This window comes from Rhodnius prolixus, unplaced genomic scaffold (assembly GCF_049639745.1).
Source record: "Rhodnius prolixus isolate KJV_2025 unplaced genomic scaffold, Rpr scaffold_8, whole genome shotgun sequence".
In the NCBI taxonomy this organism is placed as follows: Eukaryota; Metazoa; Arthropoda; class Insecta; order Hemiptera; family Reduviidae; genus Rhodnius; species Rhodnius prolixus.
In genome coordinates, this window is record NW_027411593.1 from 35,195,691 (window position 1) to 35,220,804 (window position 25,114).

General features: G+C 34.2%; 1 protein-coding gene and 1 long non-coding RNA gene across 5 annotated transcripts in view; one reads left to right on the forward strand and one right to left on the reverse strand.

Moving 5' to 3' along the window:
- The window catches only part of LOC141451337 (uncharacterized), a 56,243-nt gene extending 36,261 nt beyond the window's left edge, over nucleotides 1-19,982 (forward strand). Inside the window, exons 4-8 of one of the 4 annotated variants that reach the window (XR_012456693.1) lie at nucleotides 11,156-11,320; nucleotides 11,409-11,618; nucleotides 11,726-11,915; nucleotides 17,226-17,335; nucleotides 17,993-19,982. This is a non-coding gene — a long non-coding RNA (uncharacterized lncRNA). Of the gene's footprint in view, nucleotides 1-11,155; nucleotides 11,321-11,408; nucleotides 11,619-11,725; nucleotides 11,916-17,225; nucleotides 17,336-17,461; nucleotides 17,926-17,992 lie in introns of those variants that run through there. The other 3 variants (XR_012456692.1, XR_012456694.1, XR_012456691.1) reach the window with 3 other exon arrangements.
- LOC141451336 (acid sphingomyelinase-like phosphodiesterase 3b) overlaps nucleotides 1-25,114 on the reverse strand; it is a 267,887-nt gene that overhangs the window by 86,039 nt on the left and 156,734 nt on the right. The window lies entirely within an intron of this gene.

Genomic DNA, 25,114 nt, shown 5'->3' on the forward strand with positions numbered 1-25,114 from the left:
AGGGAACCCTCATTTGGTTTTGTATTTTTGTAAAAGATATTTTTGGAGGGGTCCCATCGTCGTTACATTCTGGCAATACAATCCGGGTCGGTCTATTTACTCCACAATACTCCATATGTTCCCTCACCCGCTCGGCGATGCTTTCACCATCCATGTTGAAATGGGTAAAGCACCGCTTGCAAACGTGTACCCTTTTTCCATGCGCAGTAATTTGACTGACGACTAATCTATCAAAATCTTTAATATAAGTGTAATGACTTCGGCCATTCTCTAAAGTCAGAAGAAGGAGATCGCGATGGTCTTCCTTCTCCTGCTTTACCACTTTTAGAGGGTACACGTTTCCTTTCTCTCCAAGGGTGAAAACATTTATCGTGATGTTGTTGTACTTTTCAAATTTTTTCACCTCATGGAGAGGAGTGGGGAAGGAAATGCAGTCAAAATTGTACCTGTGCTCTATATTAGCATACTTACTAACGCGTTGTGGATTCTGTGTGATGAAGCAAGAGAGTATCGCGTACTGAAAACATCGGTCATCCGTATTTTGAACATTAATAACAGCCTTTTTGTTGGCAATGTGAGGAGGAAGGGGAATGAAGCTGGAGCCGCCGAGAGGGGTAAATTTATTTACTTTTAAGAGGACTCCGTCGAACTCTTTTAGGCACCAGCCGCTCCCCTTTAGTGTTGACTCCTCCATCTCTACTACAATCTTCTTGAAGCTCTCATTAAGAGAATCGTCTATGGAGGAGTCTTCATAAATTACTTTATTCTTAGTCTTGAAGGCGCGATCACAAGTTTCACCTTTGATGCTTTCAAAGGTCGCCTCCAAGACCAAGTTATATTTGAGGGGAGAATCGCTGTCTGCCATTACTTCCTGAAGCAGACGACGCAATGTTTCTATCTGACCTGTTAGAAATTCCATTGCGTCGACTGCCCCGGAACTTGGAAGGAAAAAAGTTCGAAGAGTCCTCCCAAAGGCTGACTCCACTTCGTACAAATGGCCTTGAGCTGCCTCAATACGAGCTCGTTTTGCCATGACTGGTGTTTCAGTACCGCAGCGACGCAAATGAGCAAGCATCGTTTTTCTTGAGGAATAACTTTCTCTACAATTAGGACATCGACGAGATTGCTCATTTGCGGCGCAAGCACGTTCATGACGTTCCTTATAATCCCCCCGTAAAAACATTTTTCCACAATATTGACACTCCATCATTATTCAAATAGTGAGTAACACAAAATAATAACTACAAATATATATATATTTAAACCACGAATATTTCAAAATTACTAATAAAAATGAATAAAGAATATAAACTAGACTAAGATATTACTAAAGAAATATATACAAGAAACAGAATTAACTATATAAAATGAAATTAAAATTGAAAACTTATAAAAATGAAATACAAAGAAGTGAAGTAATAAAAAAAAACGAATATATATATATTTGTTAAAAATTAATAAAAAAAGTACTTACAGTTCAAAGAAGGCAAGACGCTGGAAAAGCTGTTGACACTAAGAACACTAAACACTGTATGACCGCAGCAGAATTCGGAGCGACTTTTATATTATCAGAAGAATCGATTATGATAATCGATTATTAGTAAAAACATGAAATGCTATTGGCTAACTATAAGTGACGTCATACCCAAGGGTGGGAGATATCAGTTAATTACTGACCAATTCAAACAGGGCAAGCTCAGACATGCAAGTTGAGCAATATTAAGCCATATACAAATTATGTGATAAATAAAGAAAAGTTAATTAAAACTTATTTATATTTTATTAATAAGTTCAAAGTTCAATTTACTTTTAACTTCATAATAACAAAAAAAAACGGTTAAAGCGAAAGAGGCAGCTGGCTACATGTCCAGACTTGTTGGAGCATGTTTGCGCTCGTTGAGTCAAAGTTTTATTATTTATAAAGCAATAAAAGCTAATAAGGGCAAAGTTCAGTTTTAAAAATATTGTTTTTCTAAGAAACATATATGAAGTTAACGGACAGGTTGAGTCCTGCATCAAAGGTGGGAGGTATGATTCACCTTAGAGAGAGAGACACTTGTAAGAGAGAGAGAGGGAAGACAAGCACGCAATTCTATTGGCTAACTAAAAAACGGTTAAAGCGAAAGAGGCAGCTGGCTACATGTCCAGACTTGTTGGAGCATGTTCAGCTAATCATACGTGTCATCCTATTGAGACTATAACGATATGTTCATACAGGTTTGTATAGTTGGTAAACGGAAATAATAAGATATATGAAAGTTCAAAGTTCAATTTACTTTTAACTTCATAATAACAAAAAAAAAAAAAAACGGTTAAAGCGAAAGAGGCAGCTGGCTACATGTCCAGACTTGTTGGAGCATGTTTGTGTTCGTTGAGGATATGACAATGGTATGAGTCATCATTATTTTTACTTGCCTGTTCAAACAGCTGGCTACATGTCCAGACTTGTTGGAGCATGTTCAGCTATGTTGGCATATATATAAATTAACAGGTATGATAAAAGATGTGGAAGGGAAAGGGGGTGGCTTGCTACAGAGACCTGTCCAGAGAGGTAATCATTTGGAAAAAAAGATGCAATTCTATTGGCTAGTTAGAGTGTGACGTAATTGTGGTGGTGGGGGGTTAATGCTAGTATCGCAGTCCAAGTGTCAGTTCGGGTTTAGTTTTCAGTGAGTGTAGGTCGCGTCATCAGCAGCGGAAGCAGCCAGGTGGAGGGGGTAAGTAAATAATTTTTTCTATTACCTAAAGTGAGGTTATCCATTTTTATTTAAGTTGAATATTTTTGTGATAGTGGGGGTAATTTAAATAAAAAAAAAAAAAATTCTTGGTGAGGGGGGTTAGATTTTTTAAAAAATAATTCCAAGTTAAAACATAAGAGAACATTCAAAACTAGAGTAAGCGAGACTACCACTGTGGCCGACTGGTGCAGATGACGTGTCTATCAGTACGAAGGTTGTAGGATCGAATCCCAGGTAAGTAAAAATAATTAAAAAAAAAAATCCCCTCCTGTCTATCAATGGGCGAGGGGGGTGGAGGTATGAGGTCCGCCATCTTGTGGTCATCAGCTGGTACGAGGTCGGCCATCTTGTGTACTACAGCTGTTAGGAGAGCCGCCATCTTGTAGGAGGAGCTTAAGAGGCCAACGAATACGACGACCTAGAGGTGGTGGGGGTAAAGGTAGGTGTCATGTAATAGGAGTAGGGCTAGGGTGGGGGTAATGAGGTGTCGTCGAATTCGCTGATTGGTCAATTAATAAGGGTGGGGGAAGGAGTGGGGGTAAAAGGGGTGTCATCGAATTCGCTGATTGGTCGATTAAGAAGGGTGGGGTGGGGGAAGGGGCGTGGCCTAAAGCCCTCGTCGAGTTCGATGATTGGTCAAAAGGGGAGGGGTGGGGGTAGGGGCGTGGCCTAAGTGGTCGTCGAGTTCGATGATTGGTCAAAAAGGGGAGGGGTGGGGGTAGGGGGCGTGGCCTAAGTGGTCGTCGAAATCGATGATTGGTCAATAAGGAGGGGTGGGGGTAGGGGTGGGGGAGGGGGAGGGGATGGCCGCCATTTTGTATTTTAGGTGTGCCAGAATCGGCAAATCCTATCTACTATAATTACAGATGTTATTTAATTAATTTCATTTCTTCTATAGATAGAAAAAATAAAAAATACCAAAGTTTATCTGTAAAAGATACGCGCGCCCGGTTTTTGTAACTTTTTGGGCGCGCCCTCTGGAAGGTTAACTTAATTTGTTTTAGTTTTAAAATGTAGTAATTGCAGCTGGAAAAACTTAAATGACTATTTCACTCCAGTCTTGGGAACTTCAGTAGTGGAAGGCTTCGCAAATGAAAGTTACCTACGGTAGAATGCAAAAAGAATGAAGCTTGACGTAGGTATCAAAACGTAGAATAACTTTCAAATTAGGGAATTTTAATAAGTAAATAACCCCGTGCAGGAACGTGCCTTGCAATGTTATGAATATCATTAGTAGATGGAGAGTAAAATTTTGAAACTTAAACTAAATGAACTAAGACAGACTTAGAGTATTGTGTATGAGTTGACAATTTGCCGAGTAAAAACCGTCTATCTGGAATGATATATGCGTCTCAGGTGAATGTGGTAGTACACCTGGTACAACGGCAGCCTACGCCAGCTGACGAGATGTACACAGCAGGCAAACTATCTTGCTTCCACCTTTTTACGAGTCTAACAAAACATACTTGTACAATTTTGTTAAAAGAATATATTTCCCAAAGTGGAGGGCGCGAGATTTGGAAGTATTTTTTCTCATGTCAATCTTACGTCAAATTAATCGTTCAAAATAATTGCAAAAAACCATTACTATTCTCCATATTTAAAGTGATATTAAATATTGATTATTGCCACATTATTGAGGTTGAATATTAAAATATGGGCCACGTTCACCATTACACTATATTATCCAACATCACAACTATAATTCCCGAGGTACTCAGCTGTAATTACAGTTTTAATGATGCATTTAGTGCATACTGTTTAATGATATAATTAGGTAAATTCGTTATGACTAGCTGAAATATCTGCCTATACCCAGGGGATGTTATGGCCTTTATAAACTAACTTATTATTGTTTATTTACTATGAATTGAATTTAAATTAAGTATTCAATTATGTTTGGTTCGTTCACGATTTGGAAGACTCGAATCCTCTTTGACTAACACGGCAAATACTTCGGCACAGTTACTATATTACTTTTCCCCTATCTTCTCGCGACTGTGCACATTCACGAGTGAATGTGAATCTTCCTCTTCAAAGTGTCCATTAAACCGAAGTACCCTTAAGGAATGTTTAGAGGATGAATACTATTCTGTGATAGTTCAATATAAACGGTACTGGTTTAGTTGTTCTTAGAAGGTCCGTTGCAGCGAATGTTCATTTGAACGTGATGTTTAAACTGTAAAGAATATTTTTCTGTTCACTTCCCACCTGTCCTAGTAATTTTAAGGACTCTTTCATTTGAGGATTTTATGGTAATTTCTTCATCGGTATTCTTTCTCGGCCACCTTGATTAAGTAAACGATTATTTATTTACTAATCCCAAATTACCTCTCTTGCGAACATTCTTTTTTTAGATACCACTTCATTAAGACACAAATTAAGGGACTTCACGTCCAAACAAACTTATCAAACGGTTCTTCCAGCAACCATGTTCTTCGCACTCATGTCTTTGTTCCGAGTTTTAGAAGATATTCTGCAGCGCTTTTGATTACATCTTTTATACTTCTGATCTTTGATGTTATAGAAAACCTTGAGGATCTTCTGAAACTAACCTTACTACCATGGCTATAACTCTCATCTCCTAAAATCTCATAAATTTTCTTGTGTTGTGGTTTTGAAGAAACAAGTTGTAGAAAGAGAAATGCTTTTAAATTGAACTTATAAATTCTTACAGAAAGCTAATAATACATATTAGGCATTCAACAGCAGTTAGAAGATGAACGAGAAACTTTTAGAAGGCAAGAATATTGAAGGCCACTACTACATATGAATAGAAAGAGAGAATAGTATATCGAGCTACACCTTACATAGAATGTTCAGTAAAACAGCTTTTCAATTTATACAGAACGAACGCACAACCTTAAGTGAATTGCCTTGCCAATTATTTCTGGGTAGATGTTTTAGTTCATTGTTTTGTTGCAAATATACTTCAACCAGTTCCTTAGAGTATATTTCCCTTAGTGTTGTAGAGTAAAAACGTTCTTACTAAAAGACTAAATAATCTTTTAAAAAATAAAGTATATATACGTTAATGTAATATTTTGAAAAAGGGACAAAAATGTTAACATACTATTTAATGATGGTTTTGGTTTTCTCGACCATTGTCGATAGATGATTTTTTGGTGAATATCGAGGTGCGGTCTTGAATAAAAACAACTTTTTTGCTTTACACCAACGTTTCGGTCATTTTTACTACCTTCTTCAGGGTCTGTACACAAACTTTCTGAACACCGATACAACCAAAAAATTAATTTCATTCGCTCCTTTTCAAAAAGAGTTCTCCTCCTTAGCCATTCCTCATTTCATGACCAAAACAAAAATTTACTTTTTAACATTTTCAAAAATAATAGTTATCCTCCGCACTTAATTGAAAAAATACTGAACCAAGTCACCAATCAACTCTCTCTTACTGACATTGACACTTCCGTACAACATTCTATATCACATTCTAGTTCACAACCAGCAAAGTTTATTTCCATACCTTTTATCCACGGCCTTTCAGAAAAAATATCATTAATATTCAAAAAACATAATATTTCGACAGCTTTTAAGGACACTCTACATACCTTATTCACATAACTAAAAGACCCTACACCAAAATTGTTCCGTTCAGATGTAATTTATAAAATCAATTGCAAAAATTGTGATGCCACATACGTCGGACAAACATCACAATATCTAAACAAGAGACTATACCAACACCAACACGACTGCAAAACTAAAAAACCTAATGATACCTTATCTGCTCTAACTAAACACCATCTAGACTTACAACACGAATTTGACTTTGACAACACTTCCATACTTGCAACTAACACCAACAGAAACAAACGGAACATATTAGAAATGATACACATTAAAAAACAACAAAAATCTATCAACTTTAGGACAGACACGAACAATCTTTCAAATTTCTACAAGAACATTCTTCAAACAGTAACTTAACAAATTACTCACCTCCCTTACCTCTATATAAACCTGCTTTTCCGTGAATTCCTTAACAGTTATGATGATATACTCGTAGCTCTACATTGAACTTCACAAACCTTTTTTTATAATGTAAGTCTTTCCAAATTATATTTATCTATCTATTTAATTTTACGTTTTAGAAATAATTTTTATTTATTTATTTTTTTGATTTTCAATTTTATCTATATTAGTGTAATATTCCTTTTGTACAGACCCTGAAGAAGGTAGTAAAAATTATCGAAACGTTGGTATAAAGCAAAAAAGTTGTTTTTATTTAACACCGCACCTCGATATTCACCAAAAAATACTATTTAATTTAAATAAACTTATTGAATTACTGGAAACCTGTTCAAATCGAGTCTTTACTTCTTAATGAAGACACCATTGGCAGCCTGAGATACTTGAAAGTTTTATTACAAGTGAGATCAATGAATAATGAGCTATAAGAGATGGCTCTCAGTGTTGACTGAATAAATAATTAGACACTCCGAAAACATAAAACTTCCATTTACCCTTTTAATCAATAAAAACAATATCAAAAAGGATTTTTTTATGTTAAAATAATAAAATCCTACCAATCGGGTGATCCGTAATTAACTTTGAATTTATAAATAAATAAATTCTTTGGAATTATTTATCTCATCAGTGAAATCTGAATTTTTTCACATTTTATGCTTACCAACTTAAGAAATTTTTTTACAGGCTTATAAATTTATATAATAAATATTTATCATATATTTGCTGGTGCATGACATTAATGCGATCAAACTTTGTACTCCTGGCCGTTCATAAATAGAGAAGAAAATTCAAAAAATAATCATACGGAAAACTTTTGGCGAAAAAAGAAGAAGAAGAAAAAAAATCTACATTAAATTTACATATTACACTGGCTACTTGATATTTCAAGCCATGGAAATTACATTGGGAGTTTCCAAACTTTCCCATGGTCTACATATTTCATGCATTTTAGATATGTTACGTCATTTTTTTTTTTTATGGTATACATGGTATTTTGTGACGCATTTTTCCTATAAATGAGCCATTTAAACAACAATATATCTAATTTCCAAAAGGCGCGATTTTAAGGCACCTTCTAAACGCTCTTTGAACTTAGGTACTCTTTAGGGCAGTTCGGAGGTTTACTTCCAAGGTCTAACCTAAATTCACTAAAACAGTATTTAGATGTACACTAAACTCTTTTCTACCAGTTTCTAGAGAATTTCCCAAAAATTTAAATAAAAAAGGGGAAATGTAAGTCAACGTTTGAGTTATTACCAAGTATTTAATTTCTTATCACTATTGAAACAAACAAATTAGAATAATATATTTATTAAAATGGCACGTTAGAGGGAATTAAACATCGCCCTTATTTTTTAACATGTTTTCCCGGATAAATGTTTAGTATAAAAGTGATAAATACTTTGCAGCGTCAAAGAAGTTTCAAGTATTTTGGGAGCAATTTTTAAATCAAAATTATAATTTTAGATGCTTCTTTGGTCGCTTAGAATCAAAATTTAATGTCACTATCTCTGATGGTATCTAAAATAAACGAAATATCAAATTTTGAACTTATAATGAAGTACTATAAACAACCTACTGACTAATCATTATTATTGTTTATAAAATTTGTGATAATATTTGTAAATCCATTTGTTATTCTTTCAGAATATTTATATTTTATTTATGCTTACATTTCCCATGAATGTTTTTCCAAGCTTCCATGTTCTATGCATTTTGTAGTTATAAAAAAAAAGACATATTCCATGATTTATATCTACCTCGCTGTGTATTTGTAAACATCAAGTTAACACTGGTAAAAATAGCCAAAATCAGTTTTCCATCTCGCTGAAATTTTTGCTCACCCACATAAATACATACATTTCATGAAAATAAAATATATGTACAATATAGTATAAAAAAAAAAAAAAAATCTGCGAGTGGTGTACACGGACCATTATTGTGAACAGATCAGTTCGACGGGCTGATGCTTGTTTTATTGAAATGACAGCGGTCTGAACAAGAGCAAAAATATTACAACAGTAAATACAGTTTCAAACATGCAAACTAGCACACGAGCTCACAGCTCTGTGAATGTGCGCGTTGGCGTAATGACCGAAAAGAAAAAAGGAAAAGGGGAAAAAAATGTTTTCATTAATATTATCTCCGTTATAGAAACGTACAAGGCACCAAAATAGCACATTAGAAACAAGTACCAAGTACTCACGCCTCCTTCCTCCGGAACCTTCTTAAATATATTCAGAGAAACTTTTAAAAGATATTTCCATAAGTTGTGGTAAAAGAACTCAATCACCTTTTCATAAATTATACCGTTTGTGTAGGAGTACTTAGTGAACCAACTTTGAGAATAAAACTTTCATCTTTCTTGGTGAAAACTCTTTCAGAAAATTCAAATTTTCTGAACAAGCGATTTTCTTGTAACTCGCAGTTTCAACAACGTATTTAATTCTCATTAATAGTGTAATGGTAATTAGATTAAATCCCACGAGGGTTCTACTTTGGAACCGACTGGTTAGGCCAATCCGGGCGATTTAATTAGTCTTAGGAGTTTGATGAGGGACTTCAGGGCAAATATGAAGGTCCAAACCCAGGAAGAGCTATACTAGATAGATAGATAGATAGATTAAACTAGGGCGGCCTCAAGGCCTACGCCACTGCGACCCCTTTGAAGAACTATACTATATCTCGAAGCTATACGAGGTGTGTTCAAAAAGTAACAGGAATTTTTAAATTTCGCGGGTTTGGAGAGTCTGATTGTAAATTTTTTTTTTTTATTATGTTGGTACACATGCCCCTGAAGTACGATAAAATTTTCAGTAATATTCATTGTTTACTTCTTAAGTGGCAGCCGTTAAGGTTAGACGTGTTTTTCGAGCTTGGCGATTTTTGTTTGTTAAAAAAAATGGATCAAAGAATTTGTATTAAATTTTGCGTAAAAAATGAAATAAAGTGTAATAAAGTGTGTGAAATGTTAATAAAGGCATATGGTGAGTCTGCTATGAGTAAAACAAGGATTTACGAGTGGTATAAGTGTTTCCAAGATGGCCGCGAAAACGTTGAAGATGACGAACGACCTGGACGTCCAAGCACATCAACAACCGATGAAAACGTGAAAAAAGTGAAAGAAATGGTTATGAACGATCGCCGAATCACAATCAGAGAAGTCGCTGATGATGTTGCCATATCAATTGGCCCATGCCATGAAATTTTTTCGGATGTTTTGGGTATGAAACGTGTGGCAGCAAAATTTGTTCCAAAATTGTTGAATTTCGAACAAAAACAGCGGAGAATGGAAGTTGCTCAAGAGTCACTCAATGAAGTCGACAACGATGCGGATCTACTGAAACGTGTTATAACAGGTGACGAAACACGGGTTTACGGATATGATGTCGAAACTAAGGCTCAATCGTCCCAGTGGAGGCATTCTGGATCGCCAAGACCGAAAAAGGCTCGACAAGTGCGGTCGAATGTGAAGGTTATGCTCACTGTGTTCTTCGATTTTAATGGCATAGTGCATCATGAATTCTTGCCACAAGGTCAAACAATCAATAAGGAGTACTACCTACAAGTTCAACGCCGTTTGCGTGAAGCAATCCGAAAAAAACGCCCGGATTTGTGGCAAAACAATTCATGGATTTTGCACCACGATAATGCACCTGCTCACACTTCATTGCTTGTTCGTGAATTTTTGGCCAAAAACAAAACTTTAACGATGCCCCAGCCTCCATATTCGCCAGACATGGCTCCATGTGACTTTTTTCTATTTCCAAACATAAAGAGAACATTAAAAGGCCGTCGTTTTACAAGCATAGATGACATTAAAAGCGAATCGCTGAAAGAGCTGAAAGCTATCACAAAGATCGAGTTTCAGAAGTGTTTCGAGGATTGGAAAAAGCGCTGGCACAAGTGTATTGTATGCGAAGGGGACTACTTTAAAGGCGACAATATTAATGTAGATGAATAAATAAATATTTTTTTCAAAAAACGAAAATTCCCGTTACTTTTTGAACACACCTCGTATAAACCCATCGAAATTTGCCGTTTCGTCATCTTTCTAAAACAACCTTCTCAGGTAATCTTCTGCCAGGAAAATGGCATGCATGTGTTTTTAAACTGAAAACGACCCGTTGAGAGTTCGTCCAGTTTTGTGCTTGATCGCCTGTTTCTGACTCGTTAGAGCCGGGACCAGCAACCATTTTTTCCTTGATGTTTGCATTTTTTGTTTTACTATTAAATCTGATCGCCGGTTTTGTAGGTACTTAATTAAAAAATGTAAAAATTCCTATAAAAGAAACAAAATTGTCTTAAATTAGAACTTCTTCATCGCAATAAAGTGTCAGAATTAAGTAACCTTTTACTACGTTAGCAAATTGTTTTATGAAACTATTTTATTTTATTTGGTTTTAATTTGTTGTTTACAACTGTAGAGTCCTGCAACAGGTAAATCAGCTGACATCAGAGACGAAAAAGAAGTCATTACCCAGTGGTGACTCTCCAAAAGTAATATTTAATTAATGATCTCCAATGTCGGAGGAAATCACACGGCCAGCGTTACTTCAAACGGCGAAAGAATGGCTAGGAAGAGTGTGACGGTGAGATCTGATGAATGGATTAGTAAGTTACAGAGGGATGTGAATGAAACTTTTTGTAGCAAGATGATATAAAGGATATCATTTTCAGGTGGAAAAGGATAGGAAAAACCAGCAGTTAAAGGAGAAAGAAACGGTTAAGTTTAATTCCTTTGGGTCTTTAGGGAATGAAAGGATCTCGCGGCAGAATGGTTTAAAAACCAAATAACCTAGAGTGGAGAGACGTTTCAACAGACGGTTTCGGATAAAGGAGTGTACTGAGATTATGGAGAAGTCGATTCTAGTACATCGAGGAGAGTCTGTAAGCAATAAAATAGCTTTAAATAGCAATTTAAATAGCTTTAAATTGAAGCAATAAACTTTTTAAATTTAATAAAATTATATAACCTTGTAATTGTTATTCTATAGATGTTGACAGCCAGCAATCTTTAGAATAAGAGCAGAGTATAAATAGAAATCTAGAGAACGCTATCTGTGTGTGATCATGCTAGCATTCCCCAGAGATAAAACCACAACTTAGTAAAAACCCCTAAAGAGAACTAGAATCTGTATGTGTGGAACAGAGGTCATCTCCACAAAACAGGTAGTTAGACTGGAGGTAAGTACAGTTAGACTGAGTATTACTTCCACTCAGTACAGTCAGGATAAACTTATTTTCGTGGCAAGGAGGGGGATGCCTTAGTGGACCATGATAATCCAATAAGTATTGTTTGTTTAGGATGTCTGTTTCGTTCAACTAGCAGGGCGTCACGTTCTATTGTTGTTCAGTATTTAGTCAAGTTTCAATAAACATCTGAAGAGAACTTTTAATTTCTATTATTTAATTTTGTTTTAGAACAGAGGATTAAGGATGTAACGGTAAAATGGCGAGGCCTTGCAGAAATGGGACTACAAATATTTTAGGAACTAAAAATCCAACAATTAGGTTACAGGATCCTTCGACTATCGCTAAAGAATAGATGTCTCTTTTACAAAAAAAAAAAAAGCAACATGGACCTGTGATGCGGTCTAATCTTCTAAGAAAGCAAAACCTTGTAATAAAAAATTCTCCACACAATTATCAATGCTCCCTTCTATGTATCCAACCGAACCATAAGGACTTTGATATTCCTTTCCTGACTGACGTAACCTAAATCTTCCATGAAAATTCCACAACACCTTAGCTGGACATTCGAATTCTTAAGTCTGTTGCTTCTTTTATCGATCAATTCCAGACGATCCTCCTAGAATCCCAAAAAAACGCCAAAGGCTACGTGATTTGCTTGAATGAATTTAAGGGACTAAAACTATCAAATTTCTTAAGTGGAATTTTACCACTGGGTAGTTTCTCCCCTCATTATTTATTTATTGTTCAGAACAGTTGTATTACATTTGGCAAAACTGTGCAGTTTAATAATCAAATAATTTTTTTTAAAAAAAAGATTAAGTAAAACTAGAACGCACCGAAAAGATGGAAAACAAAATTTAGAACAATCATAACAATCAACGAAATAATCTAATAAAATAAGCAAACAAAAGCAGTGGTAATTTATAGTATTTTTTATAATTTTTATTGGCAAGAGATGTTTGGCAACATGGGACCCACATGAAATATCAACTTTGGCGAAGTGCTGATATTGAAATAGAAACACACAAAATTGGATATTTACATGTTGTGCCGCTTTTTACATATTGCAGTGGCCAGCAAGTCGGACACACCCATCTGGGAAAATTGGCCACCATGTCGTTGGCATGGGTGTTGTGGGTCGTTGCAGTTCAAGTTACCCCTTCTAGACACATTTGTATTTGACTGGCTGTAAAACTTCCTTCAATATATTTTATTAGTATTTTTAAATTTATTTTTAATTCTTAAAGTTGGTAAAGGATTGGTTCTTGCGATCGTGACATGAAATTTCAACTTTTCAATAAAAACCAAGTCGAACACACACAAACTTTAGGAAGTTAATGGAATTATAAAAAGCTTCTTCTAAGTAGAATCCATCTTCTCTTGTTCTCTTTCAAGAGATCTTTTCGATCATCAGTCGCGGTTGCAAGAAGATTAAATTTAAATCTTCCAAGAAAATGTGCGCTGACATCACAAAGAGTATTTTTCTCCGCGTGTTAAAAGAACTGCATTAAATTACTGCAGTTAGGTACTGTTTTTAACGAGTTTTAAACTTTAAAAAGAACTCGCTATTTCTTACTACAACCTTAGAGCAGAAGAACCCTTTAAGTCGAAGTTTTAAAACAAATTGACCAGTAGATATATCCTGGTGAATGGATGTATATTGACGCCCTTCATTAGCCAACCATAGAATTATTGACCAGCCCAACAATATGAGTGATGAGCCAGCTGGCATGAACATAGACTAGATTTATTAGCAAAAATGTTTTATACGCAAGAAATATTCGCTCAGGCATAAAACCGATATGAGAGTAAATTAATAGCGGACCGCACTATTTATTTGACATAAAGGGCACGAATTGTTGATGACTGGGTGATTAGCAAAGTTTAAATGATGAATTATTCGCCCAGTTATTTATTATTAGCACCTTGAGGTTTAGCGCACATTATAACTTGGAAGTTTGTTTCTAGCTGCGAAGCGTCTCTAAAGAAAAGTTAATATCTTTGCTGTTCATAATGAAGGCATCAGTAATGACTATTTATTGCTGTATATTGAAGTTTAAATTATGCCACAAATACAAGTATAAATGCTATGCAGTTGAATAAGATGCTGAACTAAAAACATTATTAACCTAAATAGCAGTCATGGCCAATTGAGACAGTTTTAATTGATAAAACGAAAATTTTTTTTAACTGAAACTACTGGGACTCCAAAGAGAGGATTTACCTACTAGATTACCTAGGGGATGGTACAATAATCCTTGGAGAACTGGACCACTCCGTGATCCATTTAATAATTAATAGAATCGGTCTCTCTTCAATTCATAAAAAGATTAATGTGGAGTAATTTTTCTTCAAGGTTGCATGATGGGAATTTTACTGATAATTTCCAAAAATAGTTTTTTACTTAAAAATCATTTCCAGCATTCCAGTCAAAAGCTGAACAAATTTTATTTAGATTTCTTTGCTAAATTTCAATTTCAAAAGGAGTCCTTTCACAGTGAGACCACTGCAACGTGTTTTCATGAACAGTATTATTTTACAATGTCACTGATAAATCGATATTCGGAGGACTTAGTTAGGAGAAGTTTTACTAACATTAACCACGGCTCCAGCCTACCAAAATAAAGATAACCACGCAAGGTTACTGTGCAGGACTAAACTGCATAGTTACAGAAAGAAAGTTTTCGCAAACTGCATATTTTAAATTAAAATGATATATTTTTCAACAACTCTAAGATTGAAGAATTGTAAAATTTGAACAGTTTAAAATTTGGGTAAGAGGAAATCGTTAAGTGTGTTGACCAGATTTTTGTATTTAGGTTAAATAATATGAAATATGAGAATACAGTCGAATTGCTAAAAAGTTAATTTAACAGGATCTCGAATATTTTTACCAATTAAAATTGATTTAGAAACTTTCAACAGAAAAATGACTTTGAAGTTATATGAATTTATGACCAAAATTTAGTATGTAATAATCTAATAGTTTGCCAAATAAATTCAAGTATTTATGTGCATCCAAAGGGAGAATTTAACATAAAGTTACAAAAACCATTTCATTCCACAGAGTAACCGAGTTTATCTCATTAAATATTAAACATTATATGTTTGTACATAATGTTAAACATGGTATATGTAAATTTATATTTGGGTATGATTATTTAAACAGCGGTGTAACATCTTTGCCGCAATTGTAAATTGGCTGAGATTCAACTTATATTGAATTCACCACGAACTAACTTCATGGAGCATTCCATGTTTATATTTATACAAAATTATTTATCAGTAAATAACCCCAGGGACTGCAAATAAATTGTTTTCATCATTAACAACTATTATTATAATGTCACTATATTGCATACATTGATGAGAGTGGGGATTGCCGAATTTTACGACCTGAGCCGGAGAAGAAAGGGGCTGGATTGTTCTGGGAGTTTAGTGACCGAAGCCTATAACGGTCCACCACTGTGTAAAAACCAAAGGAGAGGCCCCAGTGGGAGTGGGGGTAAGACAGTCGCAGGTGGGAGTGAGTAGTGACAGTTGGAGACAGGGACAGTTGGAGAGACAGTTGGTGATGGACAGTTTGAGAGAGTCAGTGTCACGTAGTTCTTCATGAGTTAGCCAGTTGGGCAGTTAGCCAGTGAGTGGAGTTAGTCAGTAGAGTTAGCCAGTTGGGCGGTTAGTGAGTAGAGCTTTGTTAGTGCAGCTGAGACTAGTGCAATTCAGTGCAGTGCGGACCAGTAGTCAGTCGTGGAACAGTTTTGTGGTGTATTTACGCAGTGAGTAAGTAACAGTAAACTGTTGTGACTGTTGTAAATGGTAAACGTAATGAATAGCAATAGTTGCTAGTAAATGTTAATGTGTTAATAAACCAGGTTACTACATATAAGTTTAGTGAGTTTTATTATTTATCGAACCCACATATTAATAACTAGTGGCAGCCACTTTACCTTTAGATAAAGGAAAAACTTTACAATATTAACGTTTGACAGTTTTGTTCAGTTAATTAAAGCATAAACAGACCTATCAAGGTAATTATAAATATATAAGATGAATATAGAAAAAGATGGGCGAAGAGAATCAATTTATTATTTGAGATCTTATTTTTCAAAAAACTGAATAAAGTACTTATGTATCTGTGTCATAAATAAAGTTGAGATGTTTTGTAAATATTTATTTCAATGTATAGGCCTTTTGTACTGAAATTTGTATTTGTATATAGCGTCTGTTTAGTTCTTATCCTTTCAGTCTTGCAAAAGAGTTGCAAGTACATAGTCGATTAACTAAATGCAGTGCAAGATAGCGTACTTGCGAGGTGGTTGGTATTAGTTTGATGTAAATACTTTCCTTAGCCAGAAAATAAATTAATTTCTATTATATGGTAATATTTGAGCTTTTTTAAGAGTTAATATTAGCTTATAACAGAGAAATACTCAAGAAATATTGAGCTGTAACATGGTTGCGTAGTTTCAACAACGCCGCAACTCTCACCGGCTTCAACCAGTGTAATGGACGTTAAATTTTTAATGACGGCTACAAAGCAAGGCTATGTACTATCCAGTTCCCTTGACGATTTCACCAGTGACCTAAAAGCAACCAGGTGGAAGGTCCCTAGATTACCCCATTTTGCACATTACTTACCTTAATTTAACTACGAAAATTAATATAGTATAATATTAATTTGCATTATGCCTATGGCCTCTTTCCTCGAATATTACCGACATTAACTCAGCAGGCTGTATATCGTATAACTTTTTTACTTTATTTTCACAAATTCCCTTTCAAAACCGTCGCTTTTAATCTCACAATGGCCCAATTGTTCTTCTACTACCATAAACATTTTTCTTAGCCTATCAGCTACCAGATAAATGCTTTAGTTTTAATTTTTTTTTCTGTGCGGGCAACAGGCACATGACTTTGGTCTCTCCGACCAAAACTTAGATAATAAAATTATCAAGAATTTACAATGTTGTGCAAATAATAATAATAATAACTAAGTAAGCAAGTTAGTAGTAAATTAGTCGCCTATTTTTTCCAGGCGGGGCTTAACGTCCAACTACCAATTAGGTGTCGTGGACGGAGGCGATTAGCAAACATACTTTACTGTAAATTTCTTTTATTAACGATTAAATAAAATCAAAGGCCTAAGACCGGGAATCGAACCCAGTACCAAAATGCATGTTAGCTTTGCAGGTCTCGCCTCTAACCGCTCGGCTACCGTGGCGCCCTATTTATTTGTAATAATATTCCACACGTGAGTGGGCCTGAAAGGACACTAACTTTAACCCATTTCTTTTCCAGGACATCCTTAACATGCATTTTCCTGGAGAAGTTCATATAAACGTAAGTGAGCAATGAAAAAACCAAATTTAAAAAGTATCATTGAAGCCTTTTCTAGAAAATGTAAAAAGGTAAAATTTTTAAATCGATCCTTTAAACCAGAAGTTTCTAAAAACTTGTTACCAGGTCAAATGATGGCACCGTTTTGATATGTATCTACACACAAGCCCACATTTGTAAAAATATATTTTTTCCAGGCTCAGCGAATCACATCTCCAGTGCAAACCCAAAAAATGATACAAATAGAAAGAAGTAACAAAAGAAGCAACAAATTATTGGGCAATTTTAAATTAACTCGAATTAAGATAAACAATAATTCAAATTATTTTTAGGGGGAAACACCCAAATAAGATAAATCAAATGAATCATAACAAGTATATAAAAATATTGCTTTGTAACGGTCGTTAATAAGAACATAAATTTTTCTGTATCGTTTATCGATGGTAGATAAAACGATAAAATAATGGCCCATATCTTTCGAATAGATGACTCTACATGCTCGGTCATAGTAAAGCTGGTCTCGATTACATGTAGCGATATTTAATACAGCCCAGACTACTCTTGAAACGATTTATTCTTAATGTTATTAAAGCAGGTCCATAGCTGCACAACTGTATAAAATTCCCTTACCCAAAAAAGGGAAAATTCAAAATATAAATAAATTGATATTTTATCTATGTTTAGTCATTTAAATATTTTTTAAATTTCATTTAATAATTCTTAAATAGCTACTTTCAGATTTGAAAATCCGAAGTGGCAAGGTCTTTCTTCCAGAAAATGCAAAAGATGTCAGGAAAAAACTTGGATATTTGGAACGGTATTCTATAAAACAATTGAAAGCCTGAGAATTTGGGTCCACTGATAAGTGTTAATAAATTGTTCAGTTAACACATTGACGAAGAAAAATAATAATAAAAAGTAAAAAAATAAAACACCAGCAAGGGTTGGACTATGACTATAGGAATGTAGATGTTCGATCAGAGAAGAAAACAGATCTTTGGGATGATTCAATATTAAGATATAAAAGTACCGTTCATTAAAAAACTGTTCATCATTAATGTTTTCAAAATAATCTAGACACCAAGATTTATTTAACTGCGAACTAATCACGAGAGAATCAACTTGCTTTCATCATAGGATCTATCTATATTTAGTTACGCAAAACTGAAAGCTCGAACTAAATTTGTCGCTTGTAATTTTTGTAACAGAGGGTCTTTAACTCGTAAGACTTTATAACTACAATAAACTTGTTGTCACGTAAGTTTTCCAATCCACATTTTTAATGTCTGCAATGAACGTAATAACTTTACTCATTCAATAATCGGATTAAAGAAATAATCAGGGTGTATATAAATAAATGAAATATTCGATTAGATCGGGAGGATGTGCTCTGAAATAATCTGAGAACTTGATTTATTGTTCTATTTGAAGGAGAATAAGGAAGAGAGGCTAAGGTTAGAAGAGTCTTGGGAAGCTGTTCACCCCTGTAACTGGCTCTGTTTTCTTTGCTTGGATACACCCTTGATTAATGATACTCACCAGAGATGTGATTGTTTCTCATTCAGTGCATCTTCTAAAGCAATCTTTTCTTTTTCTCACCCAATCCTTACTTCTTTTTAAACATTCACTTATAGATTCTTATAATCTAAACTTAATATTATTCGTTGTAAATATAAAATCCTATTTAGCAAATACACTTTTAAGTTTTAATAAATCCATTTGTAAAGTTATATATTGCTTATCCTGGATAAAATGTAACAGAAATCAACTAAGGCTTCAAGCAGAAAAGCAAGGATTGTATTTTGCCTCTGTTTGAAATCATTCTTTTCTCAAGTGCAAATCAATTCTTCTATAAGTGCTGAAGACATACTGTTTAAAAAAGATATTTCTACCACGACAAAAGTTGATTATTGTTGGTATTATTAAAACCTCCTTATTATTACTATTAAATTCTGCAGGACAGTATTAATTATTATTTTTTATTATAAAGCTTCTTCCAAGTTCGTAAGGTTGCCAGTCCTTTGAACCAGCCATATTTCCTCCATTCCATCATCCATTGCTGTCAGAGACGACCAATCCTCCTGCGCTGTTGAGGAATCCAGTTCCACGCTTTGATTGTTTGGGCCATCATTTTTTTTAACATTTTTTTCCCAAAACAGAGACTCCATCTCTGAAGTTTCAAGCTTATATTTACGCTTCATTAAGACTTCTATTATTACTTTTCTGCTGAACACACGGTGCCCCTAAAAATCCATTCTTCATACTATCTCCATATCATCCGTCAGTGACCAAAATTTCTCCACAAATCCAGAACTTCCAACTCTCTCTCTACATGCTTCCCCGCTTTCTATTACCACTATTTACACAATTAAATTGCCTTCAACTTAGAATTTGAACTAAAAAATAAAGTTTGGTACCCCATTTTCTCATATAATAAAATTAATCTATTGAAAAGATTATGCGATACAACTTTGCCAGAACTTTACTAGAGGCACCCTGTACTCTCAAAAAATTCCAAACCAAATTGGTAGGCTTAGAATAAGCTATTTTCAAACTTAAATGAATTCTCGAAAAAGCAATATAAGGGTCAGGCGAACTTTGAGTATTCTTTCAACTTTGCTATTCTTTCAACGCTTTCTAAAGCAACAGCACATTTGAGAAAAGTTTAAATTCGTCTCTCTTCAAATTATTTTTCCAGCAAAATTTTGAATAAAAGTTTGGAGGAAGTTTAAATGAAAAATTATAACATCCATTTTTTCCATCTTTGAATTTTTAAACAAATGGTTAATTTAATTGAAAAAAGTAAAATAATATTTTTTTCAGGAGTTCTAAAAACCCATCAACCAAATTATGTGTCTTGGTCACAGTTATTTATTTATTTTATAAACATTTATTTTATTTTCAATATATTTTTAAGTAATAAATAGTAGCTATTATTATTACAGGTTAATAACCACCAAACCAATCCACTAGATGAAAGAAATAACTATCTGCAAGTCATTAAAAAAACACAAAGACAATCTCAACTAGTCTCATCAGAAAATTTCATTAAAAAGTTCCCAATTAATTTATTTTACAAAAGTCAATTTAATAATAATAGCAGTAATAATACAATAATAATAAAAACTTTTGCTTTCACCTTTTGCCACATTTTATGGTTGAAAGAAAATGACAGAAGAATGACTCCATTCACAGAAGAATTCTAACAGAAGGAAGGAAACCAACCCCAGAGATCATACTCCAGTACTTGTACTTCTGCTCCAACAAGTGATCCTCCTCTGTGAAGTCTACCGGAATATAAGAACGACAAAGGAAAAGCAGTCTGATATAATTTTTTATTTCATTTTTTTCCGCCTTTTCAAAGAAAGGAAAAGTAAAGAAAAGACGTGGTCAGATGCTGATTTATTTACTGCTGTAGATATAATTTTAAAAATAGACAAGAAAAGAAAGCATTGAAGACTCAATTAAAATTCTCTTAACATTCAGTTAAAAAAAAAATCTTATTCGGAACTCACTGAATTTTCTTTCACTTTAATTTTCCAGGTTTTAACTCATTTTCTTCCCCCAAACAACTACATTTAAAAAATACCTTGTTTTTAGTAAGTTAACTGCACAATTACATTGAAATAAACTTTATACTGTTTCGATAAGAACACATTCCAGCTTTATTTTGGTTAGTTTCTCATGTTACTGTTAGAGAGCAGTAAGTTATTTCATTTCGGTAGCTGTTGCCATGGCGTTATTCCCATTCCAAATTAAACTCACAATCTGAAGAGGAACTTTTTTGGGTAAAATATAAAGACATGAATTTTTTGTTCTCCGAAGGCAAGTAGCCGATCTACAGATGAAGTTAGGGTTTAAAGAATTGGTTGCATTTCCCGTAGATCTACAGCACTAGAGTTTTTACCACAATGCATAATGGGTTCTGAACTGTAGAACCATGATGAGGGAACTGTAATATATTTGGCCCAGCTTGTCCATGGGGTCAGAAAATAAAATTGCTTACAACAAACAAGATAACTTAAATTTACTAACTTACCTAAGCTAATAAATGTGTACAACAATGGTAAAATTACTGCTGGAATTATATCAAATCAAAATTAGTGGGAACATCTTTATTATGTAATGAAACTTTTATAAGACGAAAGTATAACAGTGAAAAGGTAAGAAATAAAAATTCTTAATTTGCAGTACAATATAGTGCAGCAATAACATTCACTTTAAACGCTACCATAAAATTTTACAACAACCAAAATGAAGGTGAAACTCTTTCGGTTAGCTCTTATTAAAACTTGGTAAACAGAATTCATGTTTTTTATTAATAATCTGTTATTAAAAAGTATACAATGAAATATGTTAAACCTAAAAAAGTATTAAGTCCAACATAACACTACTTTCTATTTTAATGGAAATCTAGCGATAAATTTTCTCATAACAATAAGTTTAGCGATATTTTTAATAAACAGTCGAGTAAGCTACAAAAGCGGAAGCAAGAAAATCTGAGTTTTAGTAATTTTTACAATTTAGAACTCGGATCTGTTAAAATGGAAGTAGGTCTTAAGAAAAAAAGTTTTCATCCTAAGTGTCGTCACGAAGACTGACGTGGAGTAATGGAATTTCTTGATATAAGATTAATTGGAGGAACAAGAGAATTTTAGAGATAGTAATTGTGTAGATATATGTTAGGAAAGTAGTAGAATGCAGTGGTTTATTTCCCGAGGGACTTTGGTCTGAATAATTGGATGTGGTTCTTAAATAAATATATTAAATTATTATTATTACAATTTATTTTGTTGATGGCGTATTCTGCACTGGAATTAGATCTATTACGCCCCCACTAAAAGCCTGCTGAAGCTGCGAGCAATTGCAAATAATCAATAATTCAACCTTGCTGGCCAACTGCTATGGCAGATGCCAAACAGGCTGAACAAAAGAATAGTGTCAACCCAAGTTTGTATGACCTGGATCGAGGTGTTTAAGATTTCAGGGGCACTAATTACTGGAGTTGTTGATGCCCCCCCCAAACCACAGTTACTCTAGAAGGTGAAGTAGAACTTGGAACTTAAGGATGGCTGTTTTCTTAAAGCTAACACACCCCTCTCCTTCATTAGCTCCCTGAGAAGAGCTCCCAAAAGAGATTTCTAGTTAGGCTATGCTAAATTTTCCCTGGGACTCTGGAAAGCGTGGAAGCTCTCATACCTCCGACATTCATTCCCCAGAAGTTGCAGAAACGTTCTTCCAGATCATAAACAGGAAAAAAAGTTAATCTCAGGGGAGTTTTAGGAGGAAATGGGTGAACCTCTCCCTGGTATCTCAACATCCCGCAAGCCACCCTCAGGTGTTCCAAAACTGGCCTCAAATTAAAAATTTTAGGAGTTTGCTAAGGAGAGTTTACAGCCTTAAAAACTTAATAATTGCTCAAGTCTCTGTAGGGATATCCTGAGGAGTGAATGCACTCATAAGTCCACAGTGGTGTGAATATGATAGCTTTTTGTATCATTATAAAGTTTTAAACATCTGCCAGGAAGTCTAGAGACATGTTTCTACTTCTGTCTGTAATTTCGAAAAGTTGATAAAATTGAATACTCCAATTTTTTCAAATATAGCAATTAAAAATGTATATTCATAAAACATAATGTAAGATAGCTAGGCTAATCTAAGTAACAAAATTGTGAATCTAAGTTGAGATGAAAGTAATACTAGAACACTCATATCGCCTAGGCAAGCTTGGCAGTTACAATAATAAGTTGGGCTGTGTACCACTCAAGCCAGCCTAAAGCAAGATAGGATCAGCGTTTGTGACCACCTTGGAAAGTAATATGTTGGAAGACATATTACTAACCTAAATATGTCCGTGCCTTGTACCTTCGTTATAATTAAGTTACAGAGAAATAGTCCTCTATAATTGCTATTTCATATCCATTTATCTAAAGTTTGTAGTTGCAAATTAATTATAAAATACGAACTATAGTGTTTGTTAACAATATGTAGCTTCTACAAACATTATAGAAGTCTTGTTTGCAAATCTGTAGCAAAGAAGACTTCAAATAAATCCATTTAAAATAAGTTCTCTACAGTAGCTCTTTATGATAAAAAGACATTTCTGTGTGAAGTGTATGGTACTGCACCAACTAAACTCCTTAAATAGCTGTGTGCTTGCGGTTTTGAATCGAAATTTACTGAGACCTATGTTTGAGTGTAGAATTTACAACAGTATTGTAGTTTTACTTTCTCCTAACGCAGCGGCGAGACGCAGGTTGTGCAAACCTTCTTTAAAGGAAAGCTTTAACTATCTCTCCTCCCAAAACTACTTTAAGAAGCATTTTATCTGCGGAAAATGTTCTAAATGTGCTAGATCTAGATGTACGCAATGCCAATATACTATGTTGAAGGAAATTATAGTGGAACCGTTTTCGAGAACATCTTAAATTAACAATTTGATTCAGTGAGGAGCTAGAAAGTTACACGAGGCATTAGACAAAAAGTGGCAGCGAAAAAAAAAAACAAGATGGTTCCTTTGTTCACTAAATAACCGCAGCAATAACAATAGCCTAAAATCAATGGAAGATTGTAATGATGTACAGATGAACTAACTGTGAAAACACAAATCGCATTAAAACAAAACTGTACAGTCCTTCCAAAAACATTAAAAGCATTTTATTTTAAAGAGAATTAGCTAAATGTGCTCTACCGCCCTCCTGGTGATTTAGTTCCTTCTATAAATATGGGCCTAACTCTCTTAAAAGTTCCCCTTTTTAGACCCAGCCATCTCTCTTTCCCACTATCTGAAATTAAACCCACCAAATTCGCTGAATACAATATATATATCACATGTTTTATGATATTAAGAGGGCCCATACTTTTACTTCCTTTAAAAATAAAAGACTAGAGGTAGAGTTTTATATTTGTAACTGCACCATAGGCGGCAATAGATCCTGTATGAGGATTAAAAAAATCCGTATGAGTACATTCAAACCTAGCTCTATTTTATATACATGATATATCTACAAAATAGATGCACTTTATACTCTTAACAGTTTGCTAAAACAATCGAATTTTTTTTTGAATAAAACTATTTCAGAATAAATAGGCAGCGCATTGCTGATATTTCCTTAATTAATTAATTTCAAGTAACGAATTTATTTTAAGTTAACTTTATTTTAATTTGAATACACCTTCTTGCCATCAAATATTCGATGGTAATTGTAATGGTAAATGATGATGTAATGTTGAATATTCACAGATTTTCGGATACCTGCAGCTTTCAGGTTTTTACTATTTTTAACAACCAATTCATCAACCAATGTCAAAACAAACAGGAGTATTTTGGCTAACATTTAAAGTTGTTTTTAAATAAATCCACATTGTAGGTCATCCAGATCCCTCTAAGATATCTAAGGCTCCTTGTAAGAGTACCACACAGCACAGCATTTCTTATTATTGAATTAAAAAGGTAAATTCTTGATTCTAATAATTTTAAATTATTTTTATGTGCAACTTCTGTTATCAATAAAATACTAACATCAGGTAAATCAACTAGCTGGGATTCAAAATTAAAATTATTTAATTCTATAGTAGGTGCAACTGCATTGTATGGTTCAGAAATCTGGTCACTTAGGTACCTTTCACAAGTTGAGAAAGTATTGACCATGTACTTAAAACGACTTCTCCTACTACCGTACAATACCCCTAATTACCTCGTAATGATAGAAACTGGAAGTGTACCATTAATTGTTAACATATTTTCAAGAATTATTAACTATTTGTCAACTATCCTTAAAATGCCTGATTCTAGATACCCAAAAATTTGTCTTATGCGACTGAAACAGATGCATGAAAATAAAAGTGGT